At 42.0% G+C, this 26,571-nt stretch overlaps 1 pseudogene across 1 annotated transcript in view; it reads right to left on the bottom strand.

Moving 5' to 3' along the window:
• LOC111180923 (uncharacterized) overlaps positions 1-26,571 on the bottom strand; it is a 52,247-nt pseudogene continuing 25,676 nt past the window's right edge. The window contains exon 7 of the transcript XR_002646295.3: positions 1-26,571. The product of XR_002646295.3 is annotated as an uncharacterized LOC111180923 (transcript).

The raw sequence follows: 26,571 nt of genomic DNA, 5'->3' as shown, positions 1-26,571 counted from the left end.
AGCTGAGCCACCCTGTGCTGAAGGCAGCCATCTGCTTGTGTGTGGTGAGCACCAGCCTTGCAGCCAACAGGGACCCTTGTTTTGAAGAAGTAGAAGACTAATTTCAAAAAAACAAAAAAACTGTGCACAAAGATTCTCAATTTTTAAAAATATTTAATTAATTAATTAATTTATTTATTTTGGCTGCACCGGGTCTTAGTTGCGGCACATGGGATCTTCTAGTTGCAGCATGCGGACTTCTTAGTTGCAGCATGCAGTCTTCTTAGTTGTGGAATGCAGGATCTAGTTCCCCAACCAGGGATTGAACCTGAGTCCCCTGCATTGGGAGTGCAGAGTCTTACCCACTGGACCACCAGGGAAGTCCCAAGATTCTCAGTTTTATTAACAAGAGTAAAAATGAAAATAGGGAGAAAACCCAGTGTTCTAAAAGCAGAGGAAAGATGAAGTCTATTATGGAACATCATTTGATGAAATGTATTCATCCTTCCATAAATATGTACTGTCTACAGTCTACCAGGCACTTGTAGGGTCTGTGGTCAAGTAGAGGGGCTACTGGAGGCCAGGCTCTAAGCCATGTGCATGTCATGCATGAGCTCACCAAATCCTTAAACCACAGCTGCGATGAAGGAGCAATCAATAGTCTTATTTACAGAGAAAAGGAAAGGTGCAAGATCCTCCAGATAACTGGCTCCAGAACCCATGCTCCAGCCGTTAAAAACAACAGCTAGTGTATTCGTTTCGTATTGCTGCTGTGACATATTACCACAAACTGAGTGGCTTAAAACAAGACAGATTTATCATCATGCAATTCTAGAGATCAGAAGTCTGAAATGGGTTTACCAGGCTAAATTCAAGGTGTCAGCAGAACCACGTTCTTTTCTGGTGACTCTAGGGGAGAATCTGTTTCCTTGACTTTTCCAGCTTCTAGAGGCTGCCCACATTCTTTGGCTTGTGGCCTCTTCCTCCATCTTCAAAGCCAGCAGTGTAGCATCTTTAAATATCTCTGACTCTGACTCTTCTGGACTCACGATTACATCGGGCTCACCCAGATTATCCAGGGTAATCTGACTGCTTCAAGGTCAACTGATTAACCTTAATTCCATTTGCAACCTTACTTCCCCTTTGCCACATAACCTAACATATCTACAGATTCCTAGGTTTAGGATGTGGACATATTTGGGGGCATTACTCTGTCTGCCACAGCTAGGCAGCCACCTTATCCAATCAAAAGCTATTTATTGAACACCGACTATATGCCTAGCATTAGTTTAGGTGCTGCCAGCATACAGTAGTGAATGAAGAAGGCAAACCCCCTAACCCTGTGGAGTTTATGCTCCTGTAGAGGGAGATGGACAACAAACAAAATAAATAAGCAAAATATATCATAGGTTAGATGGTACTAAGTTAAGGGGAAGAAGTAAGCAGAGAAGGGGATAGGAAGTATGTGTGTATTGCTATTTTGGCTGGTGTGCTGGACATCTACCATTTGTCCCTCTTTTTCTGCCTTGTTCCTTGTGGGCTGACATCTGTGAACAGCATGAAGGGGTTCCCTTACCCTCTGGCTTCCTTTTGGTCATGGCTGATGGGAAACACCTTCAGGAGACCGGAGGGCAGAAGACAACTGAGGTCAGCCTCCCTCATCCCTCCTCCAAAGGCCTCACCCCCTATTAGGAGTCTTCTCATACAGCCCACCCGGCTCCAAGAACACATCCTCTCCTTGCCGTTTCAGGCCTAGCTATGGTAACTATGGCTGCCTTTATTAGCCCCAGGGCAAATTACCACCCCTTCCAGTTTCCCTATACCCTGTCTACCCTTTGTAAATAGTACTTTATTAAACTCTCTTCAGATTGTCCTAACTGGAGGGTGCCACCTGTTTTCTCAGGAAGGCCTTGCTGGGCTGGTAACATTTAGATAAAGCCCCTAAAGAAGGTGAGGTGAGAGACAAGCAGATACCTGGTAGAAGAGCGCTTTGGGCAAGGTGGCTGCAAGTGCAAAGGTCCTGTGGTAGAACCATGCATGACGTGTTTGAGAAACAGCAGGAAGGAAGCTTGTGTGGCTGGATTAAGTAAAGGAGTGAGAAGTGAGAGGAGGTGAGGTCACAGGGGTACCTGGTATAGGACAGAAGTCAGAGCATGTAGGGCCTTTGAAGAAAGTGTTGCCATTGCCCCACCTATATCCCTTCAGCACTGTCCATTGGAGGCACCCAAACCCTCTGGCTTCCTACTGCCCCTGCAGCTCTCTGTCTGAGGGCCTCTTCTGGCCACAGGAGTGCAGCAGGGCAGGCCAGGGAGTTAGTTCCCTGGGAGTAGCCCTCAACCAATGTGGAGTTGGTGAATAAATACCCAGGTACCTTGCTGCTTGCCTTTGACAATGATGAGGCATGCCCTAGGCAGCCTCCCAGAGGTCCCCAGAAGCATGGAGCTCTGGTGCTTACAGCGGTAACCCACTTATTAACACACCTTGTATTGGCTTCCTTCCTTTCCTGTCTCACTTCCCTGTTTATCTCCCCCTGCTCCTGGGAATCACCTCCCCAGTGAACCACTTGTACTCAAGCTCTTGTCTCAGCGTCAGCCTCTGGAGCATCCCAATCTAAGATAGACTGTGGGGACTTATTAGGACTTAGGCTTTGAAGAGAGTGAGATGAGCATCCACTGAAGAGCGGTCATTAGAGGAGGGACACGGACTGAGGGGGCAAAGGGAGAGGCAGAGAGACCAGTTAGATGCTACCGTAATAGTTCCGAGGAGTGGTGAAGGAGCAGGGTAGAAGGAGTGGAGGTGGTCAGAGATGGTTAGATTCTAGATACGCTTTGAAGGAAGAATCCTTGTGATTAGCTGTCTGTTCAGATATGGGATATGAGAGACAGTAAGGTGTCTAGGGTGATTTCAAGGTTTTTCCCTTGAGCCAAGGAAGGATGGAGTTGCCTTTTACTGGGATGAGGAAGACTATTGGGGGGAGAGCAAAATACGGAAGGCTGGGAGCTCAGGTTTGGACATGTTGAGTTGAGATGTCTGTTAGGCATAGGAACGGAGATGGTGAGCAGGCAGATGGTCAGGTACACAAGTGGGGAACTCAGGAGGAGTCCAGGCTGCAGGTAGGAGTTAGAGGGTCATCTGTAGATACGTAGTAGGTAAAGGCTGGATGAGGTCTCCAAGGGAGTGAGGGTAGAAAGCATAGGGAAGAGGCCCTGGAACTGAGCTTTGGGCACCCAACATCTAGAATTTAGGAGAGATAAGAAGGGATTAGCAGAGAGATGTCCGAGAAGGAGCAGCCAGCAAGGTGGGAGGAAGGTCAGGAGGCTGAGCGAGGAAGACGATATCCACCTGCCAGATGCCACTGATGAGGCAAGAGTAAGGTGCAGCCTGGGGCTTGACTACTGGATTCAGGAGCATAGAGCTCATCGGTGACTTTAACACTCGCCCTGTCAAGTGGGAATGAGGAGGCAAGACTCTAAATGGAGAATATTCAAGAGAGAAGAGGAGGAAATGGGAAACAAATATGGAGAGCCCTTGAGGGAAAATATATCAAATATTTTCAATTAATTTTGTTTCATTTTGAAACAATCCCAAACCCACAGAAAATTTGTAAGCACCAGGCAAAACTATTTTTTTATGAGCCATTTTACAGTAACTTGTTGGCATGATGCTCCATCACCCCCAAATACTGGTGTGTGTTTTTCACAAACAGGGACATTTTTCTATATAACCACCAAACGGTCTCCAACATCAGGAAAGTACACCGATACGTTACCAACATCTACTCCTCTGACCCATTCGGTTTCACCAACTGTTCTGGTAGCTTCCTTAATAGTAAGGCAACCAGTCCAGGATCATGTGTTGCATTTAGCAGTCCTGCCTCTTTAGTTCCTGCATCTGGGAAATTTCCCCCATCTTTCCCTAACTTTCATATCCTTAACGTTTTTGATGATTACAAGCCAGTTATTTTATAGAATGTCCCTCAGTTTTGGCTTGCCGATTTTGTCTCATGATACGAGCAGGATATGTGATTCAGCAATTCCACTTATATGTTCAAAAGAATTGTAAACAGATGACCAAACAAATACTTGTATAGCACTATTCACAATAGCTGATAGGTGGAAACAACCCAAACGTCCACCAGTGGATGAACAGATAAACAAAAGGTGGTATATCCATGCAGTGGAATATTATTCAGCCATGAAAAGGAATGAGGTACTGATATATGCTGCAACGTGGATGAACTTCAAAAGCATTATGTAAGATGAAAGAAGGCAGACACAGAAGATCACATATTGTATGAGATTCCATTTATATGAAATATCCAGAACAGGTAAAGCCATAGAGACGGAAAGCAGATTATTGGTTTCCAGGGGCTGGGGGGAGGGGGTAACAGGGAGTAGCTGCTTAATGAGTAGGGGCTTTTTCTGGAGTAATGAACATATTTAACTAGATAGAGGCGGTAGTCCTACAACACTGTGAGTGTACTAAAGGGCACTGAATTCACTTTTAAAAGATGATGTTTATGTTATGTGAATTTCACCTTAATTAAAAAATAAAGATTCAGGTTATGCATCTTTGGCCAGAATATCCCAGAAGGGTATTCCTGGTTTTTCTCATTGCATCCTATCAGGTGGCACATGATTTCTATTTGTCCCATTACTGACGAAGTTCACTTTGATCATTAGATTAAGGTGGTATCTACCACGTTTCTCCTCCTTAAAGTTACTCCTTTCCTCTTTGTAATTAATAGTACTTTGAAACTAGGTAATACTCCGTTCTTCATGGAATTTTCTATCTATTTGTTTATCGGTTTATTCATCCATTTATTTTGGTGCTCCAGTTTACCCCAGACTTGGCCAGTGGAAGCTTCTCTATGCTGGCTTTCATACTCCTTTGACATATGCTCATCATTTTTAGTACCTCCTTGCTTCCCAGCATAACAAAGTCATCTTGTATTTTTCCTGCTCCAGTCCTGGAGTCAGCCCTTCCTGCAAGGAACACTGGTTCCTTTTAATGGAGAATACCATTTAGAAACCAAGATATAGGGCTATGTGTGCTCATTGCTATTGGGGTATCACTTCTCCCAAACCTTCTTAGTGGACAATGCCAGGGAACGTAAGTGTGTGTGTACACGTATATACTCATGCTTCTATGCATATTATGTATATATTTCTCTCTATATAGAAAATCATGAGTTCTTACCAATAATTCTAATTCCAGTCTAACAAACACCCCACATTCCAGTCTAGTGTTCTCCCTTTTCCAACAGTGAGAAACACGGCTCCCCTAGGCTTAAAGTATCCAGTCACTGCCTTCCCCCCAAATCCTCAGATGCCTTCTTCATCCTCCTTGGGCTCTGACACATGTGCTAGGCCACACCACCGAGCAGATGTCCTCCTCATCCGGCGTGGGTTCAGACACCCCCCAACCTTGCACTGGGCTACTCACCTCTGCAGATGTCCTGCTCACCCCTCAGGGTACAAGCTCTACTTTGGACCTCCACAGCTTCCTCCCTTGCTCAGCCCCACCTAATAAATGTTGGCCTGAATTGTTAAGGAAAGAAAGAGGGAGAGAAGAACTCTGATAAACCATCAAGCATAAAAAGCAGATGAACAAACTATATACATTCTATACTTACAGTTTTAAATTTTGGGTGGAAAAAAAGACTGTAGAAATTATACTAAAATTATAATTGATATGATTGTAGGTTAAAATCATGAAGGTTCTTTTCCTTTTCCATATTTCCCAAATTATCTGTAATATGGTTGTATTACTTTTCAATTAAAACACTTCAAGAAAAACCTAACTTAAATAGCACTTTCTAAATCACCCCAAGCTGCATACCGTGTGCTCAGGATTCATGCTGATGGTCCAAGAATATACCCACAATTTTAATAGAAGATCTGGAGAAAAGCAGTTTTATATCAAAACAAACCTGGATCAGAATACAAAGTCCTCATAAATTTTAAAATAAAACTTGAGCTCCGGTTCTGGAGAAAGATGGTACTTTTCCCTGCTTCTCCCCGTGCTGTAAGACTCACTATTGTGTACTGCCTTGACATCTGGTAAAATCAGGAGGCCCTCAAACGCCATAGCTGTAAGTTCCCTCCTCACTCTGCTCCCACAGATGAGGTCCCCTAGCCAAACAACCTCCTTATCAAAGGGACCAGGCACAGCTCCAGTTTATTACTGAGTATCGGGTTTCAGTGCCATACCAGCCCATGGAACTATTCAAATAAGCTAATCACAGTCTCCTGTGGGAACCAGGGGGCACCCCAACCTCTTGATACTATGTAGCCTGCCTCCTACAGCCCCTCTTTGTTCACTCTGTTCCCAAGTGAAACCCCCATGTGACCCTGCATGGCATGTGGTGTCCTCCCTCAGGCTATGACTATATGTGACTATTAAGACGCTGTTGATCTCATTTGCCCAGTCTCAGCAGTTGTGTATTCAACCATCCCCACAAACCTAGGGCAGGAAGTCCTCCTCCACCAATGGAGTAAAGAAGAGGTGTTAAAACACTGCCCTCTAATTCTAACTAAATATCTTAGAAATTATTTACTAGACAATGATTAAAAGACTCTTAAAGCCAGAAAGCTGAAGGTGGACTAGTTAGGGGATTCAGGACTTGAGGAACTATAACGTAGTGAATTTCTCCAGTTTTCTTTTTTATCTCTCATATACCGAGGACTAGGTACCAAAGATTCCTACAATTCAGAACCACCAACGGGCATTAAAAAAAAAAAACAACAACCAAAAAGACAAGGAAAGTCCACTCTTTCTGGACAAAGGACAAGTAAAGAAAAGCCCAAAAGAGACTAGACCTAGTGGGGACCCCCAATGCCTGCTCCATGACAGAGGCACTGGCAGGCAGTCTGAGCCGGTGAGGTTGGTGAGCCGGTCCACCTGCAGGGGCAGCATCAGCTAGTGGCATAAAAAGATCCAGGACCCAGGCTTCCCTGGTGGCGCAGTGGTTGAGAGTCCACCTGCCGATGCAGGGGATGAGGGTTCGTGCCCCGGTCCGGGAGGATCCCACATGCCGCAGAGCAGCTGGGCCTGTGAGCCGTGGCCGCTGGGCCTGTGCATCCAGAGCCTGTGCTCCACAACGGGAGAGGCCACAGCAGTGAGAGGCCCGTGTACCGCAGAAAAAAAAAAAAAAAAAAAAAGGCCCAGCAACTTCTGTCCTCCATCCCCAACCCTCCAGCTGAAGAAGTTGTCCCAGCAATACCAGGTGGCCTCAGGAATGACATCAACAAATGACATCAACAGAGATTGAGCAGTAGCCCCAGCAGTGCTAGAAGAATGAAGCTAGAAGACTAGAATCACCTTGAAAGGATTCTGATAGGCAAACCATCACTGGAACTAATACATATAGATTCTGGTATACATATATATCTACATATGATGAATATATACCAGAACCTACATGCTAAAATAGATTTAAATAGGTCAAGAGTATCATAACATAAAAACAAAAGTATCTGGGATACAACTGAAAATCACTCATCATTCCAAAGAACCACAATTTGAATGAGAAAAGAAAATTGACTCCCATAACTGGATGAATCAGATGTCAGAACCACCTGACAACAATTTTAAAGCAGTGCCATAAAAATGCTTCAACAGACACAAATTCTCTAGAAACAAATTTAAAAATTAAAAATCTCAGCAAAAAATAGCAGTAATAAAAGACAACCAAATGGAAATTACAAAACTAAAAAATACAACAGCTGGAAGAAAAAAAACTTGCTAGATGGACTCAGTAGTAGAATGGAGATGACAGAGGATAGAAGTGATGAACCTGAAGACAGATCAATAGAATTTACTCAATCTAAACAACAGACAGACAGAAAACAGACTAAAAAACTTACAGAGCTTCAGAATTCTGTGAGACAATAAAAAAGATGTAACATTCATACAATCAGAGTCCCAGAAGGAGAGGAGAAAAGAGTGTGGGACTGAAAAGTATGAGAAGAAACACTAAAAGAAATCTACACCAAGATATTATCGTAATCAAATCTCTGAAAACTAAGAACAATGAAAAAAAAAATCTTAAAAACAGTCGAGAGAATCAATACATTGCCTGTAAAGGAAGATCAATTTAAATGACAATGAATTTCTCATCTGAAACCATGGAGGTCAGAAGGAAGTGGCACAACATTTTTCAAGTGCTGAAGAAAAGAACCGTTAACTACAAATCCTCTATCCAGTGAAACTATGTTTTCAGGAATATAAAGAAAATAAAGCCATTCTCAAATAAAGGAAAACTAAGAGCATTTGTTGCTTGCAGATCTATCCGTAGAGGAAGCTCTTCAAACAGAAAGAAAATGATAAAAGTAGAAGACTGAGTCATTCAGGAAAGAAAGAAAAACGATGGAATGGGTAAAAATAGAAGCAAATTCAATAGACTATCCTTCACCTCATGAATTTCTTTAATCATATTTTGTGGTTGAAGCAAAAGTTATAATACCACCCGATGTATATAGGGGAAACTCTGAAGTCCATTATGTTTAAAGTGTGGGGATGGTAAAAGGATCTAAATGGAAGTATCATTTCTATCCTTCACTTGAAGTGGTCAAACGCTGACACCAATAGACTGCGATGTTATGTATGTATATGGTAATACCTAGAGAATCACTAAGAAAGCTATACAAAGCAATATACTCACAAACATCATGAAGAGTTCAAAATGAAACTCTAAAAATGCTCAAATAGCCCATGGGAAGGCAAGAAAAAGAGAAACAGAGCAATGAGAATCAGAGGCAACAAACAGAAAACAAATAATAAAATGGCAGACTTAAATTCTGCCATATCAGTAAGTACTTTAAAAATGAATGTTCTAAATTCACAAATTAAAAGACAGAGATTGGCTGAGTGTGTAAAAAAGCACAACTCAAGGATATGCTGCCTACAAGAAACTCACTTCAAACATAACAACATAGGAGGTTAAAAATAAAAGGATGGAAAACATATATCATGCAAACATTTTTTTTTAATTGGCAATGATTTTCTAGGTTTGACACCACGAGCAAAGGCAACAAAAGCAAAAATAAACAAGTGGGACCACATCAAACTAAAAAGCTTCCACACAGCAAAAGAAAATATCAACAAAATGAAAAGTCAACCTACAGAATAGGACAAAATACTTGCAAGTCATATATTTGATAAAGGGTTAATATTCAAAACATATAAAGAACTCATACAACTCAATAGTAAAAAACCAATCAGTCTAAGTTAAAAATGGGCAGAGGATCTAAACAGACATTTTTCCAAAGAAGACATACAGATGGCCAACAGGTACATGAAAAGCTACTCAATATCACTAATCATCAGGGAAATGCAGATCAAAAGCACAATGAGAGATCACCTCATACCTGTTAGAATGGCTATTGTCAAAAAGACAAGAGATAATAAATGTTGATGAGGACATGGAGAAAGGGAACCATTGTGCACGGTTGATAGAATGTAAAGTGGTACAGCCACTATGGAAAACGGTATGGAGGCACCTCAAAAAGTTAAAAATAGAACTACCATATGATCCAACAATTCTACCTCTGGTTATTTATCTGCATAAAATGAAAACACTAACTCAAATATGCTCCAATGTTCATTGCAGCCATGTTCATATACTAGCCAAGACATGGAAACAACATAAGTGTTCATTGGTGGATGAATGGATACAGAATATGTGGTATATTTATACAATGGAATATTGTTCTGCCACAAAAAGAATGAAATCTTGCCATTTGCAACAATATGGATGAAACTTGAGGGCACTATGCTAGGTGAAATAAGACAGAGAAAGACAAATACCATCTCACTTATATGTGGAATCTAAAAAACAAAACAAAACTGAAATAAACAAAGAAAAGTACACCAAATTCATAGATACAGAGAATAGATTGGTGGTTGTCAGAGGCAGGAAGTGGGGGGTGGAGGAAATGGGTGAAGGTAGTCAAAAAGTACAACCTTCTAGTTATAAAATAAGTCTTGGGAGATGTAATGTACAGTATGGTGACTATAATTAATAATACTGTATTATAGATTTGAAAATTGCTAATAGAGTAGATCTTGAAAGTTCTCATCACAGGAAAAAAATTGTAAATATGTGTGGTGATAAATGTTAACTAGACTTACTGTGGTGATCATTTTGCAATATATATAAATATTGAATCATTACGTTGTACACCTGAAACTAATATAATGTTAAATGTCAATTATATCTCAATAGAAATAAAAGGATGGAAGAAATATATCATGCAAAAATTAATTTTAGGGCTTCCCTGGTGGCGCAGTGGTTGAGAGTCCACCTGCCGATGCAGGGGACATGGGTTCGTGCCCCGGTCTGGGAAGATCCCACATGCCACGGAGCGGCTGGGCCCGTGAGCCATGGCCGCTGAGCCTGCGTGTCCGGAGCCTGTGCTCCGCAACAGGAGAGGCCACAACAGTGAGAGGCCCACATATCGCAAAAAAATTAAAAAAAAAAAAAAAAATTTTAAAAAACAGGAGTCACTATATTAATATCATATAAAGTAGACTTCAGAACAAAGAAAATGACTAGGCACAAAGAGGGACGTTATTTAATGGTAATAGGATTGATCCACCAAAAAATCTAGTTATCCTTAATGTGTGTGCACCAAAAAACAGAGCTTCAAAATATATGAAGCAAAAACTGATAGAGCTGCAAGGAGATAGGCAAATTCACAATTCTAATTGGGGACTTTAACAGCCCACTCTCAGCAACTGATTGACATACTAAATAGAAAATTAGGGAAGACATAGAACTGAACAACACTATGAACCAGCAGGGTCGAACTGACATTTATAGAGTATTTCACCCAATAACAGCAGAACACAGTACTTTCAAGTACCCATGAAACATTAACCAAGATAGACCATATCCTGGGTTATAAAACAAATCTTAGCAAATTTAAAAGAACTGAAATCATATAGAGTGTGTTCTTTGACCATAGGGAATCAAACTAGAAATCAATAACAGAAAGACAACAAGAAAATCTCTGAACACTTTGAAATTAAACAGCCTACTTCTAAATAGTCCATGGATCAAAGAAGAATCCTGAAAAGAAATTTTAAAAATATATCACTGGGCTTTCCTGGTGGCGCAGTGGTTGAGAGTCCGCCTGCTGATGCAGGGGACATGGGTTTGTGCCTCGGTCCGGGAAGATTCCATATGCCGCGGAGCAGCTGGGCCCGTGGGCCATGGCCACTGAGCCTGCACATCTGGAACCTGTGCTCCGCAACGGGAGAGGTCACAACAGTGAGAAGCCCGCGTACCACAAAAGAAAAAAAAAAAAAAAATATATATATATATATATATCACTGAGTGAAAATGAAAACACAGCATGTCAAAATTTGTGAGATGCAGCTAAAGAAGTGATGAGAGGAAAATTTATAGCACTAAATGATTAACATTAGAAAAAGGAAATGTCTCAGATGAATCAACTATGCTCCCATCTCAAGAACCTAGAAAAAAAAATTAAAAGCATACAAATCGGGATGGAAGAAATAAAACATTCTGTATTTGCAAATGACATGTTGTTGATGAGTAAAATCCCAAGGAATTTACAGAAAAACATCAAAAACAAAAATTTAATCAGCAATTTTTTTAATTCAAAGATTTAAAGGGAACATAATGAGACTAATGGAATGCATAAAGAGAAGAGCCAGATTGAACCTCTAGAGATGAAGAATTCACATTTGAAATGAAAATCTCACTGGATGGGATTAATATCAGAGTAGACACTGAAGAAGATAAAAATCAGCAAACATGAAGACATTGGATTTGAAGACATAGAATAGAAATAAATTGAAGCAGAAAGAAAAAAAGACTTTATAAAATGAACAGTCTCAGTGGTCTATGGAAAACTATCAAGCAGTATAACACAACTATAAAAGTAAACAAAGAAGGAAGTGGGGGTGGGATATTTTTCAAGAAATAATGATCCCAAACTCCCAATTTTGGTGAAAAATGTCCACCCACAGACAGAAGAATCTCAAAAACCCCACATAGGATAAGCACAAAGAAATCATACTTAAATGGTTGAAAACAGGTGATGAAGCAACTATACATATCTTTTAAAGGCAGATTACAACATTACATACAGGAATTACAAAGATAATTCATGCTGACTTCTTGTCAGAAACACTGCAATCAAGAAGAAAATGGAATAACAGCTTTAAGTGCTGAAAGAAAAAAACGTCAATTTGTAATTCTACATTTAGCAAAGGTAATCTTCAAAAATATTTGTCTGAAAAACATCTTTATTTTGCTTTAAATTTGAAGGTTACCTTTGCAGGATATAGAATTACAGGTTGACCTTTTTTTCAGCATTTCAGAGAATATGTCACTAGCAGACCCTCACCTCAAGAAATGGTAAAGGACGTTCTTCTGGCTGAAGGAATACAATACAAAATGGAAATGTGAATCAACACAAAGGAGGGAAGACACGTGGAAATAGTAAATAGGTTGATAAATATAAGCCCTCTCTTTTCTTGCTTTTTAAAAAAATTCTTTAAAGATACTTGATTTTTTAAAGCAAAACTAAAGATGTATTTGAGGTTTATAACATATATAGAAGTAAACCATATAATAACAATTGTACAAAGCACATGAGACAGTAAAATGTAAAACTGTATAGTTCTTACATTATACATGAAGTAATATAACATTATTTGGAGGCAGACTGTAATAAGTTAAAGATGCACAAAATAAACCCTAGAGCGTGACTGAAAATAAAGACGTATAGCTAATGAGCCAACATAGAAGTGGAATAATAAAAATATTTAATCCAAAAGAAGGCAGGAATGAGGAACAAAAGAACGATAAAGATGGTACAATAAGAAAAACAGCAAGATGGTAGACTTAAACCTAATCATATCAATAATTACTTTAACTATAAATGGTCTAAACACTATAAGGCAGAGATTGTCAGATTGGATAAAAAAGCAAGATGAAATTATATGCTGTTTAAGAAACACTTTAAATATAAAAACACAGATAGGTTAAAATTTTTTTAAAAGAGAAAGAAAAAGATATACCATTTAAATACTCATAAGAAACCTGAAGTAGCTATATTAGTAACATACAATGTGGACATCAGGACAGAGTATTATTAGAGATAAACAAGAACATTACATAATGATGAAAAGATCAATTCATCAAGAAGACATAAAAAAATCTAAAATTTTTTGCACTAACAAAGTTTCAAAATACATAAAACAAAAACTAACATACCTAAAAGGAGAAATTGATAAAATTACAACCATAGTTGGAGATTTCTACATTCCTCCCTCAATAACTGATAAAATAAATGGAATAAGGATATAGAAAACTTGAACATTATCAACCATCTTGCCATAACTGACATTTATAGAACACTATACTTAATAATGGAAGAATACACATTCCTTTCAAGTGCACATGAATCAGTCACCAAAATAGACTATTTGCTGTTATATAACACAAGCCTCAATAAATTTAAAAGGATTGAAATCATAGATGTTTTCTGACCACATAATGTTAAATTAAAAATCAGTAAGATATCTATTAAATACCCAAATATTTGGAAATTAAGCAATACAGTTTTAAATAATCAATGAGTAAAGAAGAAATCACAGATAATTAGAAAATATCTTGATTGAATAATAATAATGCAACACACTAAATTATTGGTACACAGCTAATGTGGAGTTGAGTGCAGTTGAATAGTGCTTAGAGGAAAACTAAGATCTTTCAACACATATATTTAGAAAAGAAGAAAAGTCTAAAGTCAATGATCTATGATACCGTATTAAGAAACTAGAAAAAGAAGAGCAAATCAAACCAAAAGAAAGTAGAGTGAAGAAATAATATAAATAAGAGTGGAAATCAATAAAATTGAAAATGGACAAATAACAGAAAAATCAATGAAATCAAAACCTTGAAAACATCAAAAAAAACTTTAAAACTTCTAGTTCAACTGATCACATAAAAAAAGTGAAGACAATTACCAACATCAGGTATGAAAGAGGAGTCATCATTAAAGATCCTACAAACATTGAAAGAATAATAAGGAAATATTATAAACAACTTTATGTCAATAAATCTGACAATGCAGATGAACTGGAAAAGCTCCTTGAAAGATACAAAGTATCAAAACTGACTCAGTAAGAAATGGAAAGTCTAAATAGTCTTCCATCTGTTTTTAAATTTTGGTTAATTACTAACTTTGAAAACCTCTGACAAAGAAAATTATGGGGCCTAGGTGGCTTGACTGAGAATTTCTGTGAAACACTTAAGGAAGAAATCATTTAGAAGCATACATAAATTCTTTCAGAAAATACAGAAGGAGGGAACCACTTCCCAACTCATTTTATGAAGCCAATATTAACCTGATAATGAAACCAAACAAAGACATTACAAGAAAAGAATACTCCAGGCTGATATACTTCATTAACATCAGTGTGTAAGTTTTCAACAAAATATGTGCAAATTAATTCCAACAATAGATGACCAAATGAGGTTTAACTGAAGAATGTAAGGTTGGTTTAACATTTCAAAGTCAATCAATGTAATTCACTATATTAACAGAATAAAGGGGAAAAATCCATATGATCATCTGAATAGATGCAAAAAGAAGCTTTTGACAAAATTCATCATTCATTCATGAAAAAGAAAAAGCTCAGCAAACAAGGACTGAAAGGAACTTCTTCAACCCACTAAAGGGCATCTCTGAAGAGGCTACACCTAACATCATACTTAATCATGAAAGATTGAATGTTTTCATCCCGAGATCAGGAATAACAAGATTTCTACTCTCACCACTTTTTTTTTTTTTGCGGTACGCCGGCCTCTCACTGTTGTGGCCTCTCCTGTTGCGGAGCACAGACTCCGGACGCGCAGGCTCAGCGGCCATGGCTCACGGGCCCAGCCGCTCCGCGGCATGTGGAATCTTCCCGGACCAGGGCACGAATCCATATCCCCTGCATCGGCCAGCAGACTCTCAACCCCTGCGCCACCAAGGAAGCCCTACTCTCACCACTTCTATTCAACATTGTACTGAATATCCTAGTCAATGCCATAAGGCAAGTAAATGAAATTTTAAAAATATACAGCTTGTATAGGAAGAAGAATTTTTTTTCTTCAAAGATGACATGATATCATACATAAAAATCTTAAGGAATGTCCAAAAGCCTACTAGAAATTATAAGTGAATTTAGTAAAGCCTCAGAGTTCAAGCTCAATATAAAAAACCCAGCTTTTTCTCTGCATAATAACAACAAACAATTGAAAAGTGAAATTTTAAAAAATTTACAATGGCATCTAAAACCATGAAATTATATAGGACTAAATTTAACAATAGATTTTCAAGACATTTATACTTAAAACTACAAAACATTGTTGATACAAATTAAAGAAGACCTAAATAAGTGGAGAAACTGTCCATGTTCATTGACTGAAGACTCAGTATTGCTAAAATATCAATTCTTTCCAAGTGGATCCACAGCTTCAAAGCGATCCCAATCAAAAATGTCAGTGGGATTTAATGTTTGGGTTGAAACTGACAAGCTTACTCTAAAATTTATATGGAAATGTAAAGGCCTAGAACATCCAAAACAATTTTGAAAGAAAGAAAAGTTGGAGGACGTATACTAACTGATATCAAGACTTTTGGTAAGACTATAGTAATCAAGACAATGTGGTACTGGTGTCAGGATACATATATAGATCAGAGGATATAGATTCTGAAATACAGATCAGAATAGAGGTCCAGAAATAGACCCACACTTAAAGGGTTACTTGGTTTTTGACACAGGTGCTAAGGTTATTTGATTGGGAAAATGATCGTCCTTAGAGCAAATGGTGCCAGAACAACTGGACATCTGTACGGAAAAAATCAGCTCAACTCTTATCTCACAACTTACACAAAAATTAACTTGAAATAGATTAATAGACATAAATGTAAAATATAAAATTATAAAATTTCTAGTATTAAATATAGGAGAAAATCTTTGTGAACTTGGGGTAGGCAAAGATGCGTTGGACAAGACACTTATTTTCTTTTCATAAAAGAAAGTTTTGATAAACTGGACTTTATCAAAATGAAAGGAAAAACTGCTTTCTGAAAGACACTATCAAGAAATTAAAAGTTCAAGGCATAAACGGAGAGAAAATACTCTTAACACATATCTTATGAAGGATTTGCATAGTCTCTACAAAGGACTCACTAAAACAAACAACCCAATTTTATTTTATTTATTTATTTATTTTTGCCATGCTGCACAGCATGCGGGATCTTATTTCCCGGACCAGGGATCAAACCCACGCCCCTTGCAGTGGAAGGGCAGAGTCTTAGCCCCTGGACTGCCAGGGAAGTCCCAACAGCCCAATTTTAAAATCGGAAAAAGATTTGAACAGACATTTCACAAGCTAAGAAGCACATGAACAGATGCTCAACATTATTAGTCATTAGGGAAATATAAATTAAAACCACAATAAGATACCACTAAACACCCACTAAAATGGGCTAAAATTAAAAAGACTGACAATACCAAGTTTTGGTGGAGCAACTAGAACTCTCTTACATTTCGGAAGTGTAAAATAGTTCAATTTCTTTGCAAACAGCTTAGCAGTTTTTATAATGTTAAACATCTACTGACTGTGTGAACCAGAGATTCCATACCTAGATATTTATCCAAGAAACAGCAAAATATATATACATAATCAACACCTGTACACAAATGTTCATAGCAGCTTTATTCATAATAGCCCCACTGGAAATAACTCAAATGTGTAACAGATTAACTGGAAAAACAAATTGTGTTATATCCATACAATGGAATACTATTCAGCAATAAAAAAATAAATGGTATGTGACAACATGGATGAAACTCAAAACCATATGCTGGGCAAAAGAAGCCAGAAGTCTATCTATGTGCCGTGTATTTTATTTAAATGAAATTTAGAAAAGTTAAAGCTCATTTATAGTGACAAAAAGCAGATGAGTCATTGCCTGGGTCCTGAGGGTAGGAAGGCAGCTTGTCCGGGCAGGTGTGAGGGAACATTCTATATTTTCTTTGGGAGGCGGGGTTACTCGGTTGTACACATTTGTCAAAATGTGTCAGGCTCTACACTTAAAATGGATGCATTTTATTGTGTGTAAATTATACTTCAATCAATTTGAATTAAGAAAAAAATATAGGAAAATATTTTTATGTCACTGAGGTTAGAGAAGAATTTTTTGAATAAGATAGAAAACTTATAAACCACAAAAGAAAAGGAGACTTCTACTACATTAAAATTCAAAAATTCTGCACATCAGAAGATACCATCAGCAATGTTAAAACAAAACAAAACAAAAAAACAGTCCACAGACTAGGAGGAGATATTTACAGCCCATATAACTGAAAATAAAATAAAAATCATATCCAGAGTGTTTCACATACTGTTATAAATAAACAAGAAAAATACGAATAATCTAGTAGAAAAATGTCAAGATATTATCAGGCAATCATAGGTGAGAAAAATGAGATAGTCCCTAAACAGGTGAAAAGATATTCAAGCTCACTATTAAATAGGGAAATAGGAATAGGAATGGCAAAACGTAATCATCTCATAACATCAACTGTTGGCAAGGATGTGGGACATGGGACCAGTTATGTGTTCCCAGTGGGAGTGTACTTTCACGACACAGTTTCGAGATGAATCTGGCAAGAGCTAGAAAAGCTGAAGATGCACTTATTCATCACCTGAGAGTTCCTCATTTAACGACATACCCCAGAGTCCTCAAGTCCAGGTGCACACAGAGACATTAAAATGTGTTAAGTGCAGCATTGCTTATTAGCCCCAAAGTGGGACCATCCTAAATTTCCATTAATTGAGCAGTGGATAAATAAAATGTAGTAAGTCATATAATGAAATATATTCAGTAATTAAAATGAATAACCTAGATCTATACACATCATCATGACATATGTTTATATAGAGAGAGGGAGAGAGGGAGTGTAAAAGCAAGCTACAGAAAGATATATACCACCCAGAAGGGGAGGTGCTTAGTGGGACCCTGAGAGGGGGTCCCCACTTTATGGAGAAAGAAGGGGGACCTGCTGGGTGATAAGGCGTCTCCCAGATTCGGACTTCCCAACAGAGACCCAATCCAAGCCCTCCACCAGTAACACAGGTCTTTTGAATGTGTGGGATGCTGCTGCCCGCCCATCTCACCCGTGGCAATAAGATAGGAACAAGCGCTGGGAAGCGTTGTGATCCCACACAACCCGAGCGCTGCAGAATTCCAGACGAGCGGGCCCACGGGGCCTCCTGCGCCACACCGCATCACGACCTCGCCTTCGTTTTTCTTCTCCGCTAGCACTCCACTCACTTTGGCTCCAAGGACTTGCTTTGAGGTTTGGCACTCTCACGTTTTTCATATAAACTCAGATTCTTAAGACACCAGCATCAAATCAGAAAAGGAAAAGAAAAAAAACCTGCTTCCTAATTTTCCAACTGCCCTTTGTCTCCAAAAAGACGTGCATATAAGAGTAGCTTGTATGCTGCAGACTTTTAACTCGAAGAGAAAAAAGAAATCTGCTTTTTTCCTTCCCATGCTCTCTGACCTGGATAATCCCAAACCAGCTTGGGGATGGAGCCTGGCTGTGATTTTAAACTCCTGACTCCTGATCCCCTGTCTGAGGCTGGGGTGTAGTCGGTTGGAGGTGGGGATGTCAGAGGTTTGTCTCTGAGCAGGACCCTACCTGAGTCCATCTTTGTCTGTCTTCTGTGGGGAATTTAAAATGCATCAGAAGCTGAGCTGGATGGAATCGGCAAAGCTGACGAAGGCCATTTTTGTACCTGTCAGAGAACAGTGCTGAGAAATGGGATCCACTTCCCTGCTTCCCGGGAGAGCCAAGCATGCTCCTTTTGCACTTCCAGATCCCTCTCCGCCCTCAGGGCTGGCCCAGGGGGTCCACATTAATGGGCTCTTTGCCTCTGGCTTCTAGTGGGGGTCAAGCCCCCAGGCTTCTCCAGCTCAAGATTGGAATGAGAGAGGAGAGTAAGAGAGGGCATTTATTCCCTACAGGGCCACCTTCGGTGAAGGTCATTGTCCAGAGGGGTCTCACACGGCCCTTGTTTTCTTTCACACTCACAGCCATCTTCTTGTGACAATAACCTGCATTGCCATTTTCTTAGCAATCCCTCTCTATGTATTAGGAAGAAAACTCAGTCCTTCCTCCTTCTTCCTCTCCTTTACTTTTCACATGGAACACTTCACTTCTAACGCTTCTGGTCACCATATGTGTGTGGGAGGGTTCCCACAGCAAGCAATTCTGCAACACCAGCTGGATGTCCTACAATTTAACTCAATTCTGCCACTATCTCCCTGAAGATCTCGTCAGATCCCATAGGTTAAGGGCTCAGCCTCACAAGGCTGCCCCCCACCTTCAGATGCCAGTTACAAGTCCAGGTTGTCGCCTGTGCTTCTGACGGACCAGCTATAAATCAGAAGCTCCCACGACCCTCTCCTTGGGTTTGATTAATTTGCTAGAGCAGCTCACAGAAGTCAGGAAAACAGTTACTTACATTTACCAGGTTATAAAAGGATACAATAAAGAATACAGATGCCCAGCCAGATGTAGAGATACATAGGGCGAGGTCTGGGAGGGTCCCAAGCACAGGAGCTTCTGTGCCCGTGGAGTCAGGGTGGTTCACCCTCCCGGTACGTGAATGTGTTCACCAACCTGAAGGTTTCTGAACCCTGTACTTTTGGGATTTTTGTGGAGGCCTCACCACATAGGCATGATCTATCATTAACTCCATTTTCAGCCCTTCTTCCTTTTCAAGAGAATCGCGGATGGGGCTGAAAACTCCAAGCTTCTAATCATGGCTTGGTGTTTCTGGGGACCAGCCGTCATCCAGGAGCCCCCCAGAGTCACCTCACTAGAAAAAAAGACACTCTTACCACCCAGGAAATTACCAGGGTTTCAGGAGCCCCGTGCCAGGAACCGAAGGCAGAGGCCAGTATGTATTTTCTATTATCTCACACTCTCTCTCCTTCTACTCATTCATTCACAGCAACTATTTATACAACACCTGCCATGTTCTCAGCATTGGGAGGATGCCGGTAAGGAGCTGGATGCAGTCCCTGCCTTCCCGGAGAAGTTGTGCGTCCGGAAGAGGAGTGCAGATACAGAGCTGCGAGCGCCAAGAGGAGAGGAGGGTTTGGCATTCCTAAGTAGTACTATCAGGCACTCAAGATTTACGGAGCACTTGCCTCACCCGTAACTTGTATAAGCGCCTCGGCGTTGGGGGCAGGTGTACGAATCGGAGAACAACCCCTTCCCTTCCCTCTTGAAGATTACGGTCTACTAGGGGATGTCAGCTGAGTGGGGCTGTCTGATGAGGAAGGATTTATGGTGCGGAAGCAGCCAGTGGACACTGGCGGGGGAGAAGGAGGGATTCCACTTATGCTTTTGTCATACTAGGAAGGGGCTCCTTTAGTGAAAGTCCATGAAAGTGTTTGCAAAACAGAGCAGCTTCAAATAATACGAAACACTACTCCTAAACTCTTGAGTCATCCAGGGACTGATCAGTTCCTGACTAGTGTTCAACTGCTAGGAAGTTACCACCTGTTTCCCCCGGGGGCCTCGGGACCAGCTCCATAAGAAAGACCTGTGAGCGAGCCCAGGAGTGATGGATACAGGCTGCCTTTGTGGGAGAGCTTGGCCCACTCTTCCTTCTCATTAAAACCAGCATCGAAACCCATAATCACAAACCAAGCTACCAACAAATGTTACCCAAATACCTACCATCTCCACCTCTGCTGCTACCCTGACAAGGCCCCTGCGCTGAGGGTTCCCTACCTTCAGCCAGCATGAAACCATCCATCGGAGGTGCAGAAGGAACCTCCATAAGGAGGAAATGATCCATCGGAGGAAGCTGATCAGTGGGGCAGAGAGAGAACCATGCCCTGAGGCCAGGTGGTGTTTGGAGAGGTGGTAGTAACAATAATAATGATGATGATGATCAACAAACGTTAGCTGTGTCCCAGGTGCTGTGCTAAGGGCTTCATGTGAATCATTCCCTCAGTCCTCCCTGAGCTCTGCGGGGTAGACATCATCATCCCCACTGACAGGTGAGGAAACTGAAGACGAAGCAGGTAAGCGACCTGCCCACAGTGACTCTGGTGGACTGTGTCCTCTTCACCACGGTGCCAGACGATCTTGAGGGAAAATCCTGCACAGAGAGCACAGCATGGGTGACGGCCATGGCCAAGGGGTGGGCAGCACACAGCAGGTTTGGAGATGGGCAGGAAGCCGGTTTGGCCAGAGCAGAGGCCCGGTGAGGGGTGTTCAGAGGCAGAAGGAGCCCTACGGTGAGTGCTTCCAGGGTCAGGGCTGGAGGGGGAGGTGGGAGGGTGTGCAAGCCCAGGAGGGCAGCCCTGCCAGCTGTGGTGCTTCAGGCGGAAGCAGCCCCCCATCAGCCGCTTTTCATTCACATAAAGCTGTGGGTTTGTCTCCATTTATCTGCTTGGCTTTTCAGCCGAGATGCTGTTAGGAAAACATATTGCTCTAGTTTAATCCACATGTGCATCCCCAGGACAGAGTCTAACAGGAAACCTCAGGTCCTGAGTCTCAGGCCCAAAGCCTCAGCCCGGTGGATGTGGCAGAGAAGGGTCCTGGCCTCAGGACTGACCCGGATGCACTTTTCAGGGCCCCTCCTGAAGCGAGTCCACACCCCACCTGTGTCCTGGGCGAGCAGGAGAGGAGCATCTTGGGAAAGGAGACCTGCAAGGAAGCTTCTATGGCCTGCACCTTATCACGCAGCATGGGCACAAGGTCCGGGCATGATCAGCTCCTTCTCCTCCCTTTCCCAGGATCGAGTTCTTAAAACTCGAGCGAAGCAAGCAGGGGTGACACGAGGCAGTTTATCCAATCACGCAGGGGAGATGCTGTCTGCAGGATGGACCAGGGATAAGCCAGGGCCAAGGTTCTGCGATGTGGCACAAGACCACATGAGATATGTGTGGAATCTCAAAACATGATACAAATGAAAGTATTTACAAAACAGAAATAGACTCACAGACATGGAAAACAAACTTACGGTTACCAAAGGGGAAAGTTGGGGAAGGGGGAGGAATAAATTAGGAGTTTCGGATTAAAATATACATAATACTATATATTAAACTGATAACCAACAAGGACCTACTGTATAGCACAGGGAACTATGCTCAATATCTTGTAATAACCTATAATGGAAAGGAATCTAAAAAAGAATATATGTGTGTGTGTGTGTGTGTGTGTGTGTGTGTGTATGGTATATGAATAACTGAATCACTTTGCTGTACACCTGAAACTCATTGTAAATCAACTATATTTCAATTAAAAAAAAAAAAGACCACATGAGATCTGTCCCAGCATCTGGCTGTGCATCGTGGGGCATGGTTTCGGAAACTCATTTCGCAGCCCCCCCTCCCTGGCAGAAAGCCAGCAGGAAACAAAGCCAAAGCACTCATTTCAATACTCTCTTCAAATTCTGCTCCCATCACATAACTTACTTTGAATATAATTATATTACTTGGAGGAACCAGTCGCCACAAATTAGGAAACAGGACCTCTCTCACACAGATGCTTATTCCCGATGGGGATTGGAGACACAGCACGGAAGGACAGAGCCGAAACGTCCGACTTTGATTCAAGGTCTAGGACCTCCCGTGTCAGGGTCTTAGGGAATGAATAAATCCACGCAGAAATGCCGCTCCTCCTGCCCCAAGCTGGCCACCTCTGGACTTGCTCCCTCTACCCCAAAACTCGCCATCTACTTGGTCTGGCCTTGGCTTCCAAGCAAAGACACATTTAAATGCCTGCGTGAAAAGAAACTGACGTCTGAGGCAGCACTGCTGTCTTCACACAAGCTTACGCCTGGGACCCTCAGGGACCCCTCTCACCCTTGTGGTTTCCAAGAGGTGAGCCCACAGACCCTCCAGCTGGCAAGGGGCAGGAGCAGGCCTCAGAACCCATGTGGGCGGCAACTCAGAGGATGCTGCTGGAAAGATGGGATTTGGGCAGATAATGTGGTTTTTGAATTATACTAAAATGCGTTTCCTTCAGAAGCAACAAAGGAAATGAAAACAGTATCTGAGAACATCAGTCTGGAATGGGTTTCCATTTACTGTCTCCAGATTGTAGAACAGTCCCTGGTCACGTCTGTGGCCAGGCTATCTCGTCAGCGTTGGCCAAACACAGGGCAGGGCTCCCTGGGGTCTTAGATTGAAAGCTTTGGAATCTCCCAGGCTACTAACTACGCCCCTCAATCTCAAGGCAGGGGTCCAGCTGGGAGGCGGCTATCAGGAGCTTCCTTCAGGCTAGAAGGGCCTGGGAGACCCTCCTGAGTCACGGTGGGACCCCCTCAACCCCCGAGTGCCCTTCCCAGGCAAGGTTAGGGATGCCATTCTGGATTTCTCAAGGACTGGTGTCCAGGGCAGGCTTGAGCCCTGTGGCCCTGTTGGGGGGGCAGCTCAGCCCAGTTCCCGGCAATCCTTTGATGATCTCCACACAAAGAAGCTAGGGGGCTACCACAGCGGGAGACACTTGCAAGAACCCAGGGCCGTGAGCAGGCAGAGAGTAGAGACCCAGATCGGCACAGGTTCAGCCCTGCGCTGATGTATGGATCCAAAGTGAAGGCCTAGGACTCGCATCCTTGAGCTCATCTCATAGGAGGTGAAGGCAAGGAGGCCCCCAGATGGAACATCAGTGCCAGTACCGGAAACCAGCCACTCCACACAGGCTCCAGGGAGAAAACCCAGCCCACACGCACCCCGGGCAGCCGGATATAGAAGGCACTTTGTACCTCCTTCATTGGGGCTGGGCCTAAATTCTGGTTTATCAGATTGGTCTTTCCAAGTTCCAGCGACCAATTAAGATGAAACTACCTTTCACCATCAGTGAAGCTGGTGACAGTGACACAAATGTATACCAGCTCCCCGCTCACAGGCATCGAGGCTGCCCAAGCTCCTCTGACGGAAACTTTTTTATGGTTTGACAAGAATTTGATGTGATTCTTTTTTCCATGAATGGCTGGGCCTCTCGACACAATGCTATACAATAACCCTGTAATCTTAGGGCTTAATCAAAACGTACTCCAACAACCTATTCTGGTGCAATAAATGAATGTTTATTTTAAAACAATCTGCTATGGCTTTTTTTTTTTTTTTTTTTTTTTAAGGGCGAGAGAAGACAATTTCTTGGAGCTAGATTTCTCCTTGCCCCTAAGCAGTTCTCTCCACTCGAAAAGACTGTGTCATATGCTCAGGTCATAATTAACCACAGAGCTGTTTAGGAGAAAAGGGACAACGAGAGGGCATTTGACAAAGAGTTAACAGATGTCATTTCAGAGGCGGCTGGCCCACTGCTGCTGGGTCATTTGTTGGATGGAAGCTGATTTTGCTGCTGTCGTAAACAGAGAGTAGTAATAATTATATGCAGGCTGCGTTAGGCATAACAGATTGGATGTATAACATTCTCCTAAAACCCAGCTCATATCCTGTTTCTCCCTCGACATACAATGGAGACGACCCCTAGTTCCTAGTTCTTAAAGTCGTCTCCCAGGATTCTTACAGACTTTCCAATAGAGAAATAGGTCATGTTCTATCAGGGCTAATTCTGCCGAGGTCCGGGGATGGCAAAGATATCCACCCCCGAATGAGTACGGGCACACTTCAGTGAGCCAGCCTCACCGCAACGCAGAGCTGCCTTTTCCATGTGAAAAATGAAAGAATTAAATTCAAAACAAACAACTTCAATTTAACACCAAAGTACAGGATAACCAATCTTAAAAATGTCACAGCGTAATGGATCTTAATACCCATAGAAAACACAAAAAGAGCACCATTGTTCCCCAGCAATGCAGAGCAACCTCGCAGAATTTCAGTGAAGGAGAAAGAAGGGAAAAACACCTTATTACTTCCAACCCCTGCGAGCCATTTTGGTCTCCAAAGGTTTTAGGCTGCCCGAGGCCGTGTGTCTGCAGTGTTTCGGGAAATGACTTGCCTTTGCACGAACGCTGCTCGGTTCTGCAGCGAGGCTGCCTGCCCTGGAGCAGCGCCGCTCCATTTCTGGTTAACTCTTCCTTCCCGGGCCTGCCGCTCGCCAGAGCAGTGTGGACAGGGCTGGCGGCGGGCAGGGCGCAGGGACGCCAAGGCCACGGCCACCTGGCCTCCTGTAGGGCAGCCGGGACTCGCCCACCTGGGAGCAGCTTCCCAAAGATGATGGCTCTGGCAGAAAGACGAGCTATTCTCTTTGCTCTTTGGAGAATCAATTCTCAAACTGAGCTATAAAGCAACTGTCATAAAACACACAACACAGCTTAAGCCAGGGGACAGAAGTGGGACTTGGTGGGCCAAGACTGGCCAATCCAGCCTCTCGGGATCCCCGGTAGGGACAGTTTATCATCTCTGCCACAGGTCAGGCAGGACTCTCTTCTGGTTAGTGTGGTGCCAGCAGGGTCCAGCCTGCTCCCAGGCAGGACTTGGGCTTGAGGACACTTGCTTCCCCCTTGACACTGACTGAGGGAAGCAAAGGGACAGAAACACATTGGGGCTGCACATCTGAGTGGGGAGACGACAGCAAACCACTTAGCACTTAAGAGGTTAATACAATTCCTAAGTGTTCGGCAATCACAGCAATTTAGTGCCATTTCGATTATTACACAATAAACAGACCATGTTGTCTGGAAGCAAATTTTTATGAGTATAGCTGAAGGGGCTGCAACTCCTTTAGCTGCAGAAACTAGAAGGGAAAGAGCGTTTCCAAATGCTAACATCACGGATCAGAAACTCAGGTAGAAGGGAAAGGTTATTTTTAGGTCACTGCTCTGGCAACTCAACACCCTGACCTTTAAAATGAGCATGTTGTTAAAAGGAAACAAAGTTCACCAAGGTGTTCTTTAAACAGAACCATTTTAATAACAATATTGTTGAGTTTCAGAGTGAAAGATTCAGGAATTTTCAGAAACGTGTTATGTTCAGGAAAGAACATCTTGTTAACATGGGTTGGGAATATGTAAACCGTTTTGCCTGCCTTGAATATATATTACACACACACACACACACACACACACACACACACACACACACGGAGGCACGCATGCACACAAAAACAGCCAATTCGTAGACACCAGCCACTGGTGTATTTTTGTATTTTACAGGTACTCAAGTGCAATGATCACAAAGCAGGTCTAATTCCTAATATAACAAGAGATGCAAACATTTAATCTGGAAAAGGGGATTGTGGGGACATTCTGCAACCCTCAAAGCCTGTGCAAAGTTTCACTGCACACAGACCTTCAAGAGGCACTTTTCTCTCGCAAGGCACATAGAGGTTCAGATCTGGAGGGGAGGAGAGCCTTCCCCCAGATCCACCAATGGAGGAAGGAAATCACCCCAGATACACGTCAGAATTCAAGGTTAAAATGGGCACATATGTGCAGAGCCTTCGCGCATTTTAAGACTTGCAAAGGTTTCTCACATTCCCGTGGTGTCCGAAGCAACCAAGGAGGTTGTTCTTCTTACTCCCAGTTTACAGATGAGATAACTGAGGCTCCAC

Source organism: Delphinapterus leucas, chromosome 20 (assembly GCF_059928025.1).
Source record: "Delphinapterus leucas isolate spDelLeu-1000000601 "Yukka" chromosome 20, BTC_Dleu_Yukka2, whole genome shotgun sequence".
Taxonomy (NCBI): Eukaryota; Metazoa; Chordata; class Mammalia; order Artiodactyla; family Monodontidae; genus Delphinapterus; species Delphinapterus leucas.
Note: the sequence above shows the minus strand (reverse complement) of the source record. Positions and strands in the feature narration are given on the sequence as shown.